At 41.4% G+C, this 15,071-nt stretch overlaps 1 protein-coding gene across 4 annotated transcripts in view; it reads left to right on the forward strand.

Moving 5' to 3' along the window:
- Positions 1-12,660: 12,660 nt before the first annotated feature.
- HPGDS (hematopoietic prostaglandin D synthase) overlaps positions 12,661-15,071 on the forward strand; it is a 29,101-nt gene continuing 26,690 nt past the window's right edge. For 2 of the 4 annotated variants that reach the window (XM_084897285.1, XM_084897289.1), the window contains exon 1: positions 12,688-12,835. The gene's annotated coding sequence lies outside the window, so the exon portion shown is untranslated. Of the gene's footprint in view, positions 12,836-15,071 lie in introns of all 4 variants that reach the window. The other 2 variants (XM_084897283.1, XM_084897287.1) reach the window with 2 other exon arrangements.

Genomic DNA, 15,071 nt, shown 5'->3' on the forward strand with positions numbered 1-15,071 from the left:
TCTAGCACATACTCACACGGAGATTAAATTTACCAATAAAGCAACAAATTTATCATCACCAACATAATGAATTTTGTCCCCGCACTAACAAATGTACTTTTACTTAGAAACGTTAACAAATATCTCTACAAGAAGGAGAGAATAAAATAGAAAAAGAAAGAAAAAGCAGAAAAAATTTTAAAGAGAAAAGTTATAAGGCAATTCATTTTATTTTATTTTTTTAAATATATTTTATTGATATTTCACAGAGATGAAGAGAGAGGGATAGAAAGTTAGAAACATCGATGAGAGAGAATCATCGATCAGCTGCCTCTTGCACACCCCCCACTGGGGATGTGCCCGCAACCAAGGTACATGCCCTTGACCGAAATCGAACCTGGGACCTTTCAGTCCGCAGGCAGACGCTCTATCCACTGAGCCAAACCGGTCCCGGCAAGGCAATTCATTTTAAATGCCTCTGTTTCATTCTCTTTTAGAATTCTCACTTTAAAGAATTTTCATTCTATTTTAGAATTCTCTCTTTTATCTCTCATGGGCCTTAGCATTCCACATAGATTGTAAACCTTAGCATTTAACACACTTTGTCAGGAACCCAGGTAGCAGATATTGTGAGACTAGAATAGAAGGAAAAGAGATGTGCAGCATAATTGACTGAGAGCATTTTCAAGCAGTTTCCAGCATCCGGGCCTGATCAAGCCGGGCTTTCTGAGGGTCTTCCCACCTGGGGAAGCGTGCTCAAGGGTGGTGGAGGAATAGCTTCCCAGTTGCTGCTCAGAGGCTATCGAGGCTGGAACACGTTCAAGAATGTTCCCCAGCTGAAACCGGTTTGGCTCAGTGGATAGAGCATCGGCCTGTGGATTCAAGGGTCCCTGGTTCGAATCAGGTCAAGGGCAGGTACCTTGGTTGCAGGCACATCCCCAGTAGGGGGTGTGTGGGAGGCAGCTGATCAATGTTTCTAACTCTCTGTCCCTCTCCCTTCCTCTCTGTCAAAAATCAATAAAATATATTTAAAAAAAGGATGTCCCCCAGCCTAACGTCATCTGAATTATACTGGGTGACATGGCTCTTCCCCTATTTGCATATCATCCTTACACAACATTTTACGGTGCAGAGTTTTTCTCCTCTGTACTTTTGTTTTTGATATACTTTTTCTATTTTACTTAACCTGCCTTAAAAAAATGCTGGCTGTGGCAAATGAACAAAAGCTATGGCAAAGTTTTTCCTTCTAGATCTCCTCACAAATTCATGCCCCCACCCATCCTACCAATTCTTCACTCTCCTCCCCTAACCTCAGCCCCTTTCCTGAGGGATGGCTCAGCCCAAGTATTCCTATGGAGAAAGCAGGAACTTTCCAGATGAGAATATGCAAATTTCTATTTAGACTACCTGGCAAAGATTGGTAAAAAATACAACAAATTTTAAGCTCATTATTTAAATGAGTAGAAATCATATTAAAAACTATTAGCCAGAGCAAAACTTTGATAAGGGGATAAGGGGTTTAGAACACATTAGAACGAGAGAAAAACAGTCTCAGAGAAAATGACTAATGGGGAAAAGATAAGCAGCTCTTGGTAAGATTGGCCAACATTGTTCAGTTAATTTGTATTTCTCAATTTAATTTTATCTATTTGCAGATCTAGGGGGAAAAAGTGAAAGTATTTATACCAGCTATATGAAATTTCAAGTTCATAAATCTAATAAAACAATGAAGTAATTAGACTTGTAAGGAATGTGCCACCACATGTCTCTCTTTCTTCTGAAGAAACATCCCTCTGTGCAGAACAGTTGTAAAAAGAATCTTTGTGAAGTAGCAGAGCTGAATTTGAGTACTAGAATCACTAGTAGCTGTATGACTCTGGGTAAGCTACTCACTCTAAGTCTTAATTTTCTCATCCAGGACTAACAATGTCTGCATTACAGACATGCCGTGTGCCGTAAAGCACCCTCCAACTATCCCTATTAAGAAATAAGCATGTTTGAATTAATTTCCTCACTTTAACTTTTTATGGAAATTATTTTCCAACACCACACGTTTATAAGAAAAATATTCAATAATTAGAATTCTCAATTTTATCTCTGATATCCTACAAGGTCTCTGTTTTCCCAAGATACCCTCCCCTCCTTTGCTTTTGAAGACAGAGGTTGGTGAGGGTTTGAGAAAGGGCAGGGCAACAGAGGTCCAGTGATTTCGCTGCTGACTTTTATCACTTCCCTTGTTTTTGGTTCTGAATCTCACGGACACTTTTGTGGGACTTGAGGCCCTGGTGTCTCATGGGTTCTTTAGGGTTATTGAGATGGCTTCTCCTCAGTGTATGTCCTCCCCACTTTCAGGAAAACTTGGGTCATAACTGACTATATGAGTTCCATCAAGTGCCGCTCTTCCATTTGCCAAAATGTCTTTCGAAATGTATCTTACTGTCTCCCCTTTCTCTTTATCCTGCTAACTGTACCTTTTGCGTACTTTTACTTGGTTATTAGTAGGGCTTGGAGATATTACCCTGTATTGTGAATATGTCATGCTAAACCAGCTTAAAATTTTGGAAATTTAAACAATAGGATTTAGACAAGATATGAATAATAAGAAAGAGAAAGCAATTTTTCAAATGTTAAATGAAGGTTGTATAAGAATTGTATCCTTTTGGTTTCTGGAGATCAATTCATATATTTAATTTGAGCGTTTCCTCCATATAATTCTTAAGACAATGCAAGAAAAATCTTTTTTTAAATATATTTTTTATTGATTTCAGAGATGAAGGGAGGAAAGAGATAGAAACATCAATGATGAGAGAGAATCATCGATTGGCTGCCTTCTGCACATCCCCTACTAGCAACCTGGGCATGTGCCTGGACTGGGAATCACACTGTGACCTCCTAGTTCATGGATTGATGCTCAACTAAGGAACCACCCCAGCAGGGCAGAAAAAAATCTTAAATACTTATTTTTTCAAAGCACATTTTCAGGAATTTTTGTTATCCTTATTCTTTGAGTTCATAAACAGAGCTTAATAAATAAGATCCAGAGAATGGGAACTAACATAAGACTACACACTCAACTGGCTTAAGTTCAAACTTTACTTTTTGAAGTTCAAAGGGTGTTAAAAGATGCCTTTGGCTTTGATAGAAGATAAAAGATGCCTTTGATTTTTTTTTTTTAAAGAATGCAATACTTTGCATTTGTAAACCTAAAAAAGATGAACCGTGATCAGCAGTTGAATCCTGGTAGCTCATGTGTGTTAGAGCCTTGTTCTCTTAAGCTGCGTAGCTGAAGGGCGCTTCTTTCTGACCTGGTGTTTAAAGACAGGAAACAAATAGAAATTTGACATGGGGGGAGGAGGGGGGTAGGCTAGCACCGTATCCAATGAAATAAAAAACAAACACTTGATTTTGAACATTTACAAACATAGTATCATATGAACATGAAGTTTAAATCAATATAATATACAGTTTCATATGAATTTCTATTTATTTGCCAAAAAGAAAGCCTGTGCTTCCCAGTTGGGCTAACAAAATACCTGCAATTAGAAAATCTCCCTTAAGGTAAGGTCTGCTCTCCTTGGTCTGGCCATTACAGAAGTTGAATGAGGTCACTCAATATTTCATGAACCGCTAAAACCAAAATATCAATTCGTTAGAATGTACTAAGAAGTACAGATGCCAAATAAATCACAAAATTCTTAATAAATTGTCTTTCCAAGTGTTGCATCAAATCCCATGTTATACGGGCCATAGAAACCATGTTAATATTTAAGATGTATTCAGTTCTTTTCAGAATGACAGTTGTTAACAAAGAGCATCCTATCTGTAATAATGAAAGTGTAATATGCAAATTGACTGAACAACTGAACAGCAGAACAACTGTCAGGATGACCTCCCAGGCAACCACACTACGACATGCACTGGTGCCAGCCCAGCTGAGGTGAGTGCAATGCGATTGGTCAGCAGGTTCGCCATCGCCCCACCATCGCCCCACAGAGAGAGGCTCAGGCCACCCTCTGTGGGGTGATTATTGAGGGGCTCTAGGGAAGGGGGGGGGGTGGCAGACACGGGCAGTGACAGACCAAGGTGCAGAAGGGAGCGGGGCCATGAGGCAGCCAGGCCAGGAGGTAGCCGGGGCTGCAGAGGCCTACCTTTGCACAAATGTCATGCATCAGGCCTCTAGTATAATAAAAGGCTAATATACAAATCAACCAAACAGCAGAATGACCTGTCAGTATAACACGCACTGACCACCAGGGGGCAGACACTCAATGCAGGAACTTACCCCTGGTGGTCAGTGTGCTCCCACAGGGGGAAAACTGCTCAGCCAGAAGCTGGGCTCACACTGGCAAGCTCATTGGCAGTGGTAAGCTGCCTCTGTGGCAGCACTAAGGATGTCCGACTGACGGTTTAGGCCTGGGGAGCGGGCCTAAACTGTCAGTCAGACATCTCCTGAGTGCTCCCGGACTGCAAGAGGGCACAAGCCGGGCTGAGGGACACCTCTGAGCTCACAAATTTTGTGCACCAGGCCTCCACTGATCAATAAAAGGATAAGTCTTTACCGAAAGGAGCATTTCACAGTCTCTGACAGCACCTTCTATCTTTTTTTCCCTATGTTTTATTGATTTTTTTTTTTTTACAGAGAAGAACGGAGAGGGTTAGAGAGTTAGAAACATCGATGAGAGAAAAACATCAATCAGTTGCCTCCTGTACACTCCCCACTGGGAATGTGCCCACAACCAAGGTACATGCCCTTGACCGGAATCGAACCTGGGACCCTCGAGTCCGCAGGCCGACGCTCTATCCACTGAGCCAAATCAATCAGGGCAGCACCTTCTATCTTAATGACAGGAACCTGAAAATTGTCTTACAAATTTTTTTTCTTTTTAAGTATTCTTACCCGACCCCAAAAAGCACCTGTCATCAAAGCAAATCTTGCCCAGCCGGTTTGGCTTAGTGGATAGAGCATCGGGCTGTGGACCAAACGGCCTCAGGTTCGATTCCAGTCAAGGGAACGTTCTTAGGCTGCAGGTTCCTCCCTGGCCCGGGCCCTGGTGCTGGTGTGTGCAGGAGGCAATCTATGTGTTTCTCTCTCATCAATATTTCTCTGTCTTCCCCTCTCTCGTCCACTCTCTCTGAAAATTAATGGAAAAAATATCCTCAGGTGAGGATTAAAAATAATAAACCACAAAGTTTCTTTCTTTTTTCTTTTTTTTTTTTTTTCTTAAGGAAATCTTTATAGTGCTGGTACTAGTGTTCAATACATGTTGGTTGCATGAATGTTAATCAGGCTATAATCTCATGTTAATTACTCATTTATGTGTATACTTTTCATTCCTTGATTAAACAGAAGTACTTGATGGAAGCAGGTTGTTCTTTGAAAGAAAGAAGAAAAAAAAACTTTGAGAGGAAATCAAATGGATTTTGAGGAAGGAAGCAAATGGGCAAAAGCTCAAAACCATTCTAGAAAAACAATTCTAGAAAAAACCATTCTAGAAAAAGCTGTGATCCAGCACTGTTGTGTCTGACTGATGTGTTACATGGGCCATAGAAACCATGTTGATATTTAGGATGTATTCAGTTCTTTTCAGAATCACAGGTACACATACCTTTTCATTGGTGTTCACAGATGACAAATTTATTTTCTATTTTTTTATATCTTCACCAGAGGGTATTTTTTCCACTGCTTTTCAGAAAGAGCGGAAGGCAGAGAGTAGGAGAGAGAAGGAGAGAGGGGAGGGGAGGGAGAAACAATAATATGAGAGGGACACAGCCACTAGTTGCTTCCCACACGCATCTCAACTGGGGGTAGGGAGTGAACCCAAAACCCAGGTGCATGCCCTTCAGTGCCAATGCTCTCACTGTTAGGGGCAGAAATAGAATATTGGGGGCCAGCTACAATTATAAGAAATATTAGTCATGGTCTGTTAACCGTGATGGTTCTGTTCTGACTAGAGAAAGAGAGAAAACACATTCTAGCCTGGCTGGGAGTTGCACGCCCTGGGACCTGCAGTCCATCCTTCTTCAGAGAACTGCCTGTCATTATGGAAAGATTTACAACCTCATGGCTGAAACAACCGAGTCCCAGAGGCACCCACTCTTTACAGCCCTAGTCCCTATGGCCTGTTATCTGGTCCCGAGGCATTGAGAGGCGTCCGCCCTCTGTGACTCCCGCCCCAAGCCCGCATGACTGGTAACCTGTAATGATCCTATCCCGTCTACTTCCCCATGCCTGTAATTCCTACTTCCCCATGCAGTCTTTGTCCTTCTACCCAGCATAAGCAGCTGGCTTATAGGGAGAGACAGAGCAGATTTTTGTGGATGACCTGCTGCTCTCCCATACTGTCGGCATTATTGTTAAAAAAAAAAAAAAATGCTCATTTATGATTCAGTCCTGCCTCTGCTTAATTGGCTGAAATAGCCACAGGCAACCTGGACCTCTTGGTTGTCTGGCTACAAACCACTGAGCTACACTGGCCAGAGCAGAGATGACACTTTTTTTTTTTTTTAAATCATTTAATCATTTAATTCCTTGAAACCTCAGGCCTAGTGACAATTCTGGATCTTTTTCCCAGACGATAGTGGTTCATTCTAATTGAAGTCCATGGATCCTTATGAGCTATTGAAACTGTTTCCATCCAACAGAACGTACTGCTGCCAGAAAGCACCATTTCCAGCCTTGGTGGACTCAGTCCCAGAATTTTGGAAACAGCTGATAGTTTCTCTCCATCTGGCTCAGGCTCTTGAAGAAGCAAAGTATTCATGTCACTGTGGACGAGAGGGGCCACATGCTGGCCTGACAAGCTCAGGGGAGGCCTGCATGGCAGTCTTGCAAACTCAGAGACCTAAAGAAACCACAAAGGATGTTCTGAAATTAAACTTTAACTAAAAGCAGTTACGGTGGGCAGTGACGTCCTAGGCCAGTATCTTCACTGACAAGATCAACCTTTGCCTTAACTGAGCCTATCTGTCATTTGGCATCTATGATAACATACCCTTGAAATGTCTGGGTAACTTGTAACTTCTCTTTTTCTGGAGCCCCTGGGACACAACCAAATGTGGTGGACACCAGGACAGATATACCTCACATTCCTTCATTATCATGTCAGTTGTTCCTGCAGCCACCTAAGCATGTGTCCATCATTTCACTTTTTATCCAGTCCCACGGGTTTCCCACCGCTTTGCTTTATCCCACCTCATTAATCCATCTCCAATGGATTTCACGTAATCCATCTCTGTCCCTCCTTTGATCGCAATGTATAAATACAAATGTAACCTGCCATTCTCAGGAGCATTATCTCAATTCGTTGAGGTTCTGCTTCCTGGCATATGTTGACATTTTGGCTCAAATAAACTCTTTACAGGTTTCAATGGTTTGATTTTGTGTGTGTGTGTGTGTGTGTGTGTGTGTGTGTGTGTGTGTTTACGTTAACATAACAAAAATGTATCTTAAAGGCCAGAAAAATATTTTCTTTAGCGTAAGTTTATTCATTAGTTTCAGGATCTTTTTGTTATTTTGGTATAAATGATAATGATTTCTTCTTTGTTTAAACAATCTATTTTTTTAATCTTCTTGTTTAAGTCTATTCTATAAAGGATTGAAGCTTCATCCCGCTTCTGCAGTCCTCTCTTAGAGTTCTTCTTTCGCCAGAGCTCCGTGTCCCTTACAGCAGATGTTCCTCGCGTCAGCAGAAACAAGATGTCCTTTGTTCTAAGCAATTTCCTCTTTGCATTGCAGGCCTGCCTGAAAGAATTTTGCCAGAGATCCTACATGCTTGATATGAAGGCATGCAAAACCAATTTCTCGAATAAATGGTGAAAAAACCTGCTCAGAAGAAATAATTTAGATCAGAAATGTACTTGATGTGTCTTGTCAGGCTAAAGAAAGTTACACATATATGTCAATATCAATCACTCTTGAATATTGGATCTGCTGCTTGTTGGTTTTGAGACCGTGGCAAATTAAAGCATTGAGTACCAGGTCCAGGAGCAGCACAGATAGCAGGGTTTGCTATTTTTAGTGCCCTGTAGTCCTGGAATTTCTCTGATACTTTCTTATTCTTCAAAACCTTCTTTCTAGACTTCATGAGGAAAACACACCCCTTCAGATTTAATGTATTTTCAAAATATGCAAAAAATACAAATACACAAATCATTTTAATAGGTACACTTCGGTTGCTTGCCTTCTTGATAACTTCTGGGAAAATGCTTTAACCTTGCCAAAAATGTCTCCTAAATTACCCTTTTGTCTCCATTACTCCAGTGCTTGTAAAAACGAAGTCTCTGCTGTGGCCGGGAATTAGCAGAGAGGATGGCCTTCCGTTGACCTGAGTGTTTCGTCTTTGTTACTAGATTTGAGGACAAAACTCTGCCTTTGGACTTAGTTTTTAAGTAAAACAGCGAAATGTTTTAGAGGTGAGGGGAAGGGGGCGGGGTTATGTCACTGAATAATAGAACAGAATGTGACTTCAGAGGTAACGAGGCCAACTCTCCTGTTTTCTAAAAGCTAAGGCTGAGAGAGGAAACGAGGCTTTTCTGGGTCAGGATAAGGAAAGGCTGAGGTGAGATTCAGTACGTGGTCCTTTCTCCTACTGTGTATGATATAGTGATACTATAACAGTAATCGATTCTGGAAAACTCTTACCAAGTTAACTTACTCTAATACTGTGTGCAGGGGCCTGATGTGGCAGGGATCTCCCTTTTCCGCGTCCCGCATGGAAAGAGAGATGAACGAACCGGTTCTAAGTGGAGGTGGCCAGGGATTGAGAAATAATAGAAATAAAGAGAGAGGACATAGAAATAGATTTCCAGCTGGGACCTGGGAGGGCTGCTGACCTCCTCTGCTGGAGAGACAGACTGATGACCTCCTGAGCCACGCAGCACATCCATTTATTCTCCAATCCATCAAGGGGGTTTCACAGGAAAACAAGGAGCCTGGGAGAGCCCAGGTTCCACCCACTCCTTCCTCCTGGACAAACACAATCCAGGAACTAAGAACATCTCTGCACTCCCAGGGCGGGAATGCAACTGACATGACTCCGCCAATATCCCAGGCCCAGTCAGCAACAATCTAAAGAATGTCCAGGCGTCTTCCCATTTGGCCCTCTACACTGTTAATGTAAAAAACCCATTGAAACCTGTAAAGAACTTTTGTGAGTTTGAGCCAAACTGTCAACATATGCCAGGAAGCAGAACCTCAACAATTTGAGATAATGCTCCTGAGAATGGCGGGTTACATTTGTATTTATACATTGCCATCAAAGGAGGGACATAGGTCGGTTACATGAAATTCATTGGTGATGGATTAAGGAGGTGGGATAAAGCAAAGCGGTGGGAAACCCCTGGGATTGGATAAAAAGTAAAGTGATGGACACATACTGAGGTGGGTGTCGGAATAATTAACATGATAATGAAGGAATGTGTGGTATCAGTCCTGGTGTCCACCACATTTGTCTGTGCCCCAGGGGCTCCAGAAAAAAGGGAAGTTACAAGTCAACCAGACATTTCAAGGGTATGTTATCATAGAAGCGAAATGTCAGATAGGCTCAGTTAAAGTAAAGGTTGACCTTGTCCGTGAAGATACTGGCCTTGGGCGTAACTGCACACCATCACTGCTTTAAGTTAAAGTTTAATTTCAGAACATCCTTTGTGGTTTCTTTAGGTCTCTAGTTTTCAAGACTACCATGCAGTCTCCCCTGAGCTTGTCAGGTCAGCATGTGGCCCCTGTCATCCACAATGCTTATTTTTCCTATTCTTTATTATTATTATTGTTGTTGTTGTTGTTGTCGTCGTCGTCGTCTAAAGTTTTACATTTGTCTTCTTTTTCCCCAATTGACACCCTCCCGGCCACTCCCACCCCAGGCAAGCCCCCACTGCCCCAGTGCATGTGCCCATTGGTTATGCTAATATGCATGCATACAAGTCCTCTGGGTGTTCTCTAACCATCCCCCCTCCCCTACCATTTGTCTCTGGCTCTATTCTTGTTCATCAAATTATATCCCACATATGAGTGAGATCATGTGATATTTATCTTTCTTTCTCTGGGTTATTTCGCTTAGCAAAATGCTCTTCAGTTCCATCCATGCTGTTGCAAATGGTAAAAGTTCCTTCTTTTTTATAGCGGATTTTCCCCATTCTTGACAGAAGAGTGAAAGTGAACCCATGAATAAGATTCAAATGTTTGAGAATTCATACATCCAGAAATGTTTTCATGGCATGCCCTAGTCCAGTGGTCGGCAAACTGCAGCTCTCGAGCCACATGCTGCTTGCTAGCCGCGGTTTGGCGCTCAGTTGACTAATGACTTTGCTGACCACTGCCTTGGTGAGTTACATAACTGCATTCAAGGACATGCACACCATTTGCGATGTTACTTTGTGGGAATTAAATGAGACAATGTATGGCAAGCACTTTGCTCAATGCGTGGCCCATAGGAAGCAGTTAGCAAACATGAGCTAATTCATACTACAATTACTTGCTTACATCTGGGAGTCCTCTTTCAGCCAAAGAGCTGGGCAGAAAACATTTCCTCACAATTTTGGAGATAATTAGTGTATCCTTCTTCACAGCATTTGGGGAGTCCAAAAAATAAAAATTAAAAAATAGCATGGTCACCATGGAAATCTGGGGAAACAAAGACACTAAAGATTTGCAAATGGATTTCAGTTCCCTAAATAGGTTGGAAGCAGAAAGAGACACACATTCCATTTCCTGCCTTGTCCATCCAGTTTAAATACTTTCTCGCTCTGGTATCTCAAAAAGCTGAGTTTAACCGTGAAGCCCTTTGAAGAAAGCTCTGTGGGCTTCTCCCAGAGACTTCCTTCTTTCTCTCGCAGCAGAGCAGCTGGCCAAAGCGGCAGTGGGCTTGTCTGAACACTTCCCCTTTACCGAAGGAAACAAACAAAGAGGAACTACATGTGGGTTGTTTTTTTAAAATATATTTCTTTTTCTATTATTAAAGAAATAGGCCATCGCCACTAATATTTATCAAGCAGAAACCACCTGCCAAGCAATGCACTGAGTGCAATAGTTTGTCCAACCAAAATTCCTGGGAAGTTTACCTAATTTCCCCATATCTCTCTTTCCTCATCCATAAGATGGGGATTAAAAATGATTCAGGGAAGAGCAAGAAGAGTTTTAAAAATATATTTTATTGATTTTTTACAGAGAAGAAGGGAGAAAGATAGAGAGTTGGAAACATTGCTGAGAGAGAACCATCGATCAGCTGCCTCCTGCACACCTCCCACCGGGGATATGCCTGCAACCAAGGTACATGGCTTTGACCGGGACTGAACCTGGGACCCCCAGGTCGATGCTCTATCCACTGAGCCAGACCGGGTAGGGCAAGAAGATTTTTTTTTTTTAATGTAACTTAAAACTCAATGAAAGTTAAAAAAAAAAAAAAAAAAAAAAGTGTTAACATTGTATAGCTCCAAATCCATTTGCATCTGATAGTGACTTACTGAATCTATTTGGCAGGTAAGGGGCTGTCATTATGTCTTTGTAATTACACTTTGACAGATAATTACACTATTTCCATTTCGCATGTTTACAATACGTGGTGTGCACACAATTTATAAAGTTTAAAGCATGTGGAAATAGGAAATACTGCACGGCTGATTGGATGCTGCTGCTGCCTGGGAGTATAATTTTCTGAAAGTTGAAAGCGGCCTGTCATTCAATGCTTCATGGACAAGCTATGAGCCCCGTGGTGCACAGAAAGATCACTGGATCTTTTCACTGAGCCATCCTACTAGTCTAACTGCAATTAATTCCTGCACTAAGGAATAAGAAAATGCATTTAAAAAAGATTGCACACTTGTTACTAACCTGTATAAGGATTATCAACAAGCTGCCTTAGCTGGTTTAGCTTAGTGGATAGAGCATCGACCTGCAGACTGAAGAGTCCCAGGTTCGATTCCAGCCAAGAGCACAGGCCCAGGTTGTGGACTCAATCCCCAGTGCAGGGTATGCAGGAGGTAGCTGATCAATGATTCTCTCTCATCATTGATGTTTCTATCTCTCTATCCCTCTCCCTTCCTCTCTGAAATCAATAAAGAAATATATATAAATATTTTTAAAAGATTACCAACAAGCTATATCAGAATATCCCATTCCAGGTTTACTTTAAACAATATGACTCTTTGGAGAAGTGAGTATAAGTATCAATACAATATACTAGCAGCTAGGAGACTTTGTAAAAATTGAATTGTGGGGAAATACACATTGAGACCATTCATTGATTAAATATGTATTAATGTCGACAATGTGCTCTGCACTCCCCCGCCCCAAATCGGAGGACACATAGTAAACTAAACAATGAACATGCTACGGGGCAGACAAGCGAAAGACGCTGTGCTGTCAGGCACTGCCCGAAGGAACATGCAGCAGGTGAAGGATGAGGTGCTGGGATGTTCCGGGAGGAGGTGGTGAGCCGAGGATCCTCCCAACAACCTACTGACTTGAAGAAGCCAACCACGTGCACATCTGTAAAGAGGGTTTCCTCACACCAACATTTGCTCATTCTCCAGGAGCCCGTGTGTGAGACTTTAAAAATAAATGGGCAATCCTTAGCAATAGGCACACATCACACCGTTATATTTGACTTTACCGCCTGTAGGCAAATCTCTCTTTGGTATACACAGAGATCCTATAAAATGCCACGAATAGAGAGCTCTTTGCAGGCTTGAACTGATTGGCAGGCATATTTTATCTAAGAAATGAAGAAGGAGACTTAGGTGGAAGTAAGTCACTTCTGCTCTCATTGGTTTGTGACCCTGAGCTGCTCATCATATAAACCCAAATGTCAGTCACAGAGGAGGGTGAGAAAGAATCTAGAGACTCCACGGAGACACGGCACAAGTAAGTGATCTGATCGACCTTCTCTAAGATAAGAAACGAGATCCCTTTTGCTGTTGAAGGTTTTAGTTTCATATTCTCTGTGTGGTGGAGTGACTATCTTTTCTCACCACTTCACTTGCTCCACAGCCTCTCTGTGTCAGTGGCCGAGTGGAAATCAAAAGGCAATTTCTAAGAGAAATACAGGTACTGGGTGGTTTTAGAAGATTTTTAAAAGATCCTTCAAGTGGGTTTTAACATAGGAAATGCTGTCAATACCCGAGGGGAAAAGCTTGTCCTAGTCCCAGGTTTGTGAATTGTTCCAGAATTTTCCCAAGTGATGTTTTCAGTGTGTGAAGCAGTAGAGAAGGTCACCGTTTTCCTTCCTTCCTTCCTTCCTTCTTTCTTTCTTTCTTTCTTTCTTTCTTTCTTTCTTTCTTTCTTTCTTTCTTTCTTTCTTTCTTTCTTTCTTTCTTTCTTTCTTTCTTTCTTTCTTTCCTTCCTCTCTTCCTTCCTTCCTTCTTTCTTTCTTTCTCTCTTTCTTTCTTTCTTTTTTTTTTTTTTAAAGGTGTAGGGGTTTTATTCTTCCCTATCCCCATGTAAAGTAGGTATTATTTTTATTAGGAAGAAGGAAGATGGACATGTGTGGGCAACGTTGCTGTGGCTCTGTCGGAAGGAATTAGCGTTAATACTGAAACCTTCTCAGCATAGTGACTAGCACACGGGGAGTGCTCAGTAGCTGTTGGCCATGATGATGACAGGTCTTTCCCCCAGGGCCAGACAGGGCAAGAGAGGCGAGTGAGGCAGTCAGGGCACACAGTGCAAGGGGCACTTAGTCTCGGGGTTGGGCACACGCTGACCCTGCACCTGTTGGAGACCGAGTACCTCCCTAGAAGGAAGGGCCTCTCTCAGGCAAGAAAAAAAAAAGTTCAGGTATTTTATTTATAACTAGAGACCTGATGCACGAAATTTGTGCAAGGGGATTGGTCCCTCCCTCCCCCCCCCCCCCCCACCACCACAGCTGCTGCCTCTGCCTCAGCCTCTGCCACTGCAACTTTATCCAGAAGGTTGTCTGGAATTACATCAGGTCTAATTAGCATATTATGTTTTTATTATTATAGATGTTTTCTATCACTTTAAGGCTCATTTTATTGAAGTGTCCCCGTGATTTGCCAAGAATTGAATTCTATCATCAGTTGGTTTCATACATCCTTTAAGGCATTTGCCTCAGGCCGGAAATTGGAACTCACAGTTCCCAAAGCATATTTTAATTATTCCTCGTGCTTTGGATTTCATGTGAGGCAAGTGTTTAAAATGATTGTTTAGTTGGTCTTTGATAGGAAAATAGATGTCTTGACTTGCTAATTAAAAATTAAACATCTGGTATTTGATTCAAATCCATAACTTACTCAGTTAACAAAAATTTTTATATTTCTCTATTGTCCCACAATTTAACTCCAACCTGGCAACTTTTCCAGAACAGAACTGGAAATGCTCAGGCACACTGGGAATGAGGGAAATTAGAAAGCCTTACCACCAACTGTTAATGGGTTTCATGTCAATATGTGCAAGAAATTCTCACGCAGACAGTAACATCTCATGTGATTGCTGTCTGAATACAATTGTTGCATTTCAAAACACTGCAGTCTAGTCAATGAGAGTACATACATTATGCTCTGATTATTACTGGTCAAGTTTGGTTGTAACAAAGAACAGAGGGCAAATTCACAAGCAATCTTTGTTTTTATACTAAAAACTCAGAGGCATAAAAAAAACACTAACATAAAACTGTATCTCCAATTCCCAAGTATGTTCAAAGTTGCTTTTATTTAAAACTAAGAGCTCGCTCATGTAGGCCAACACTTTCATGAATAAAATAAATTAGGGTAAATAGCATTTAGATTCTGGATTGAACTGTAATATGGTTAATAATCCCTTACTTGTAAGTTTTCTATCCATCAAAATTACTCCAAAAATCCTATTTCTTTTTTTCAGTTACCTGCTGAAATCTTAATGGGCACAACCATAATAATTGAATATTAGTCTCCTTTGCCAAAGAGTTACATTTGTTGTGTTTTGTTGTTTGTTTGTGGTTGTTTTTTGTTTTTGTTTGTGTGTGTGTGTGTGTGTGTGTGTGTGTGTGTGTGTGTGTTAATCCTCACCTGAGGATATTTTTCCATTGATTTTTAGGGAGAGTTGAAGAGAGAGGGAAAGACAGAGAGAAACATTGATGTGAGAGAAACACATCAATTGGTTGCCT

The sequence above is a fragment of the Pipistrellus hanaki genome (assembly GCF_964339955.1).
Source record: "Pipistrellus hanaki genome assembly, chromosome: 1".
Classification (NCBI taxonomy): Eukaryota; Metazoa; Chordata; class Mammalia; order Chiroptera; family Vespertilionidae; genus Pipistrellus; species Pipistrellus hanaki.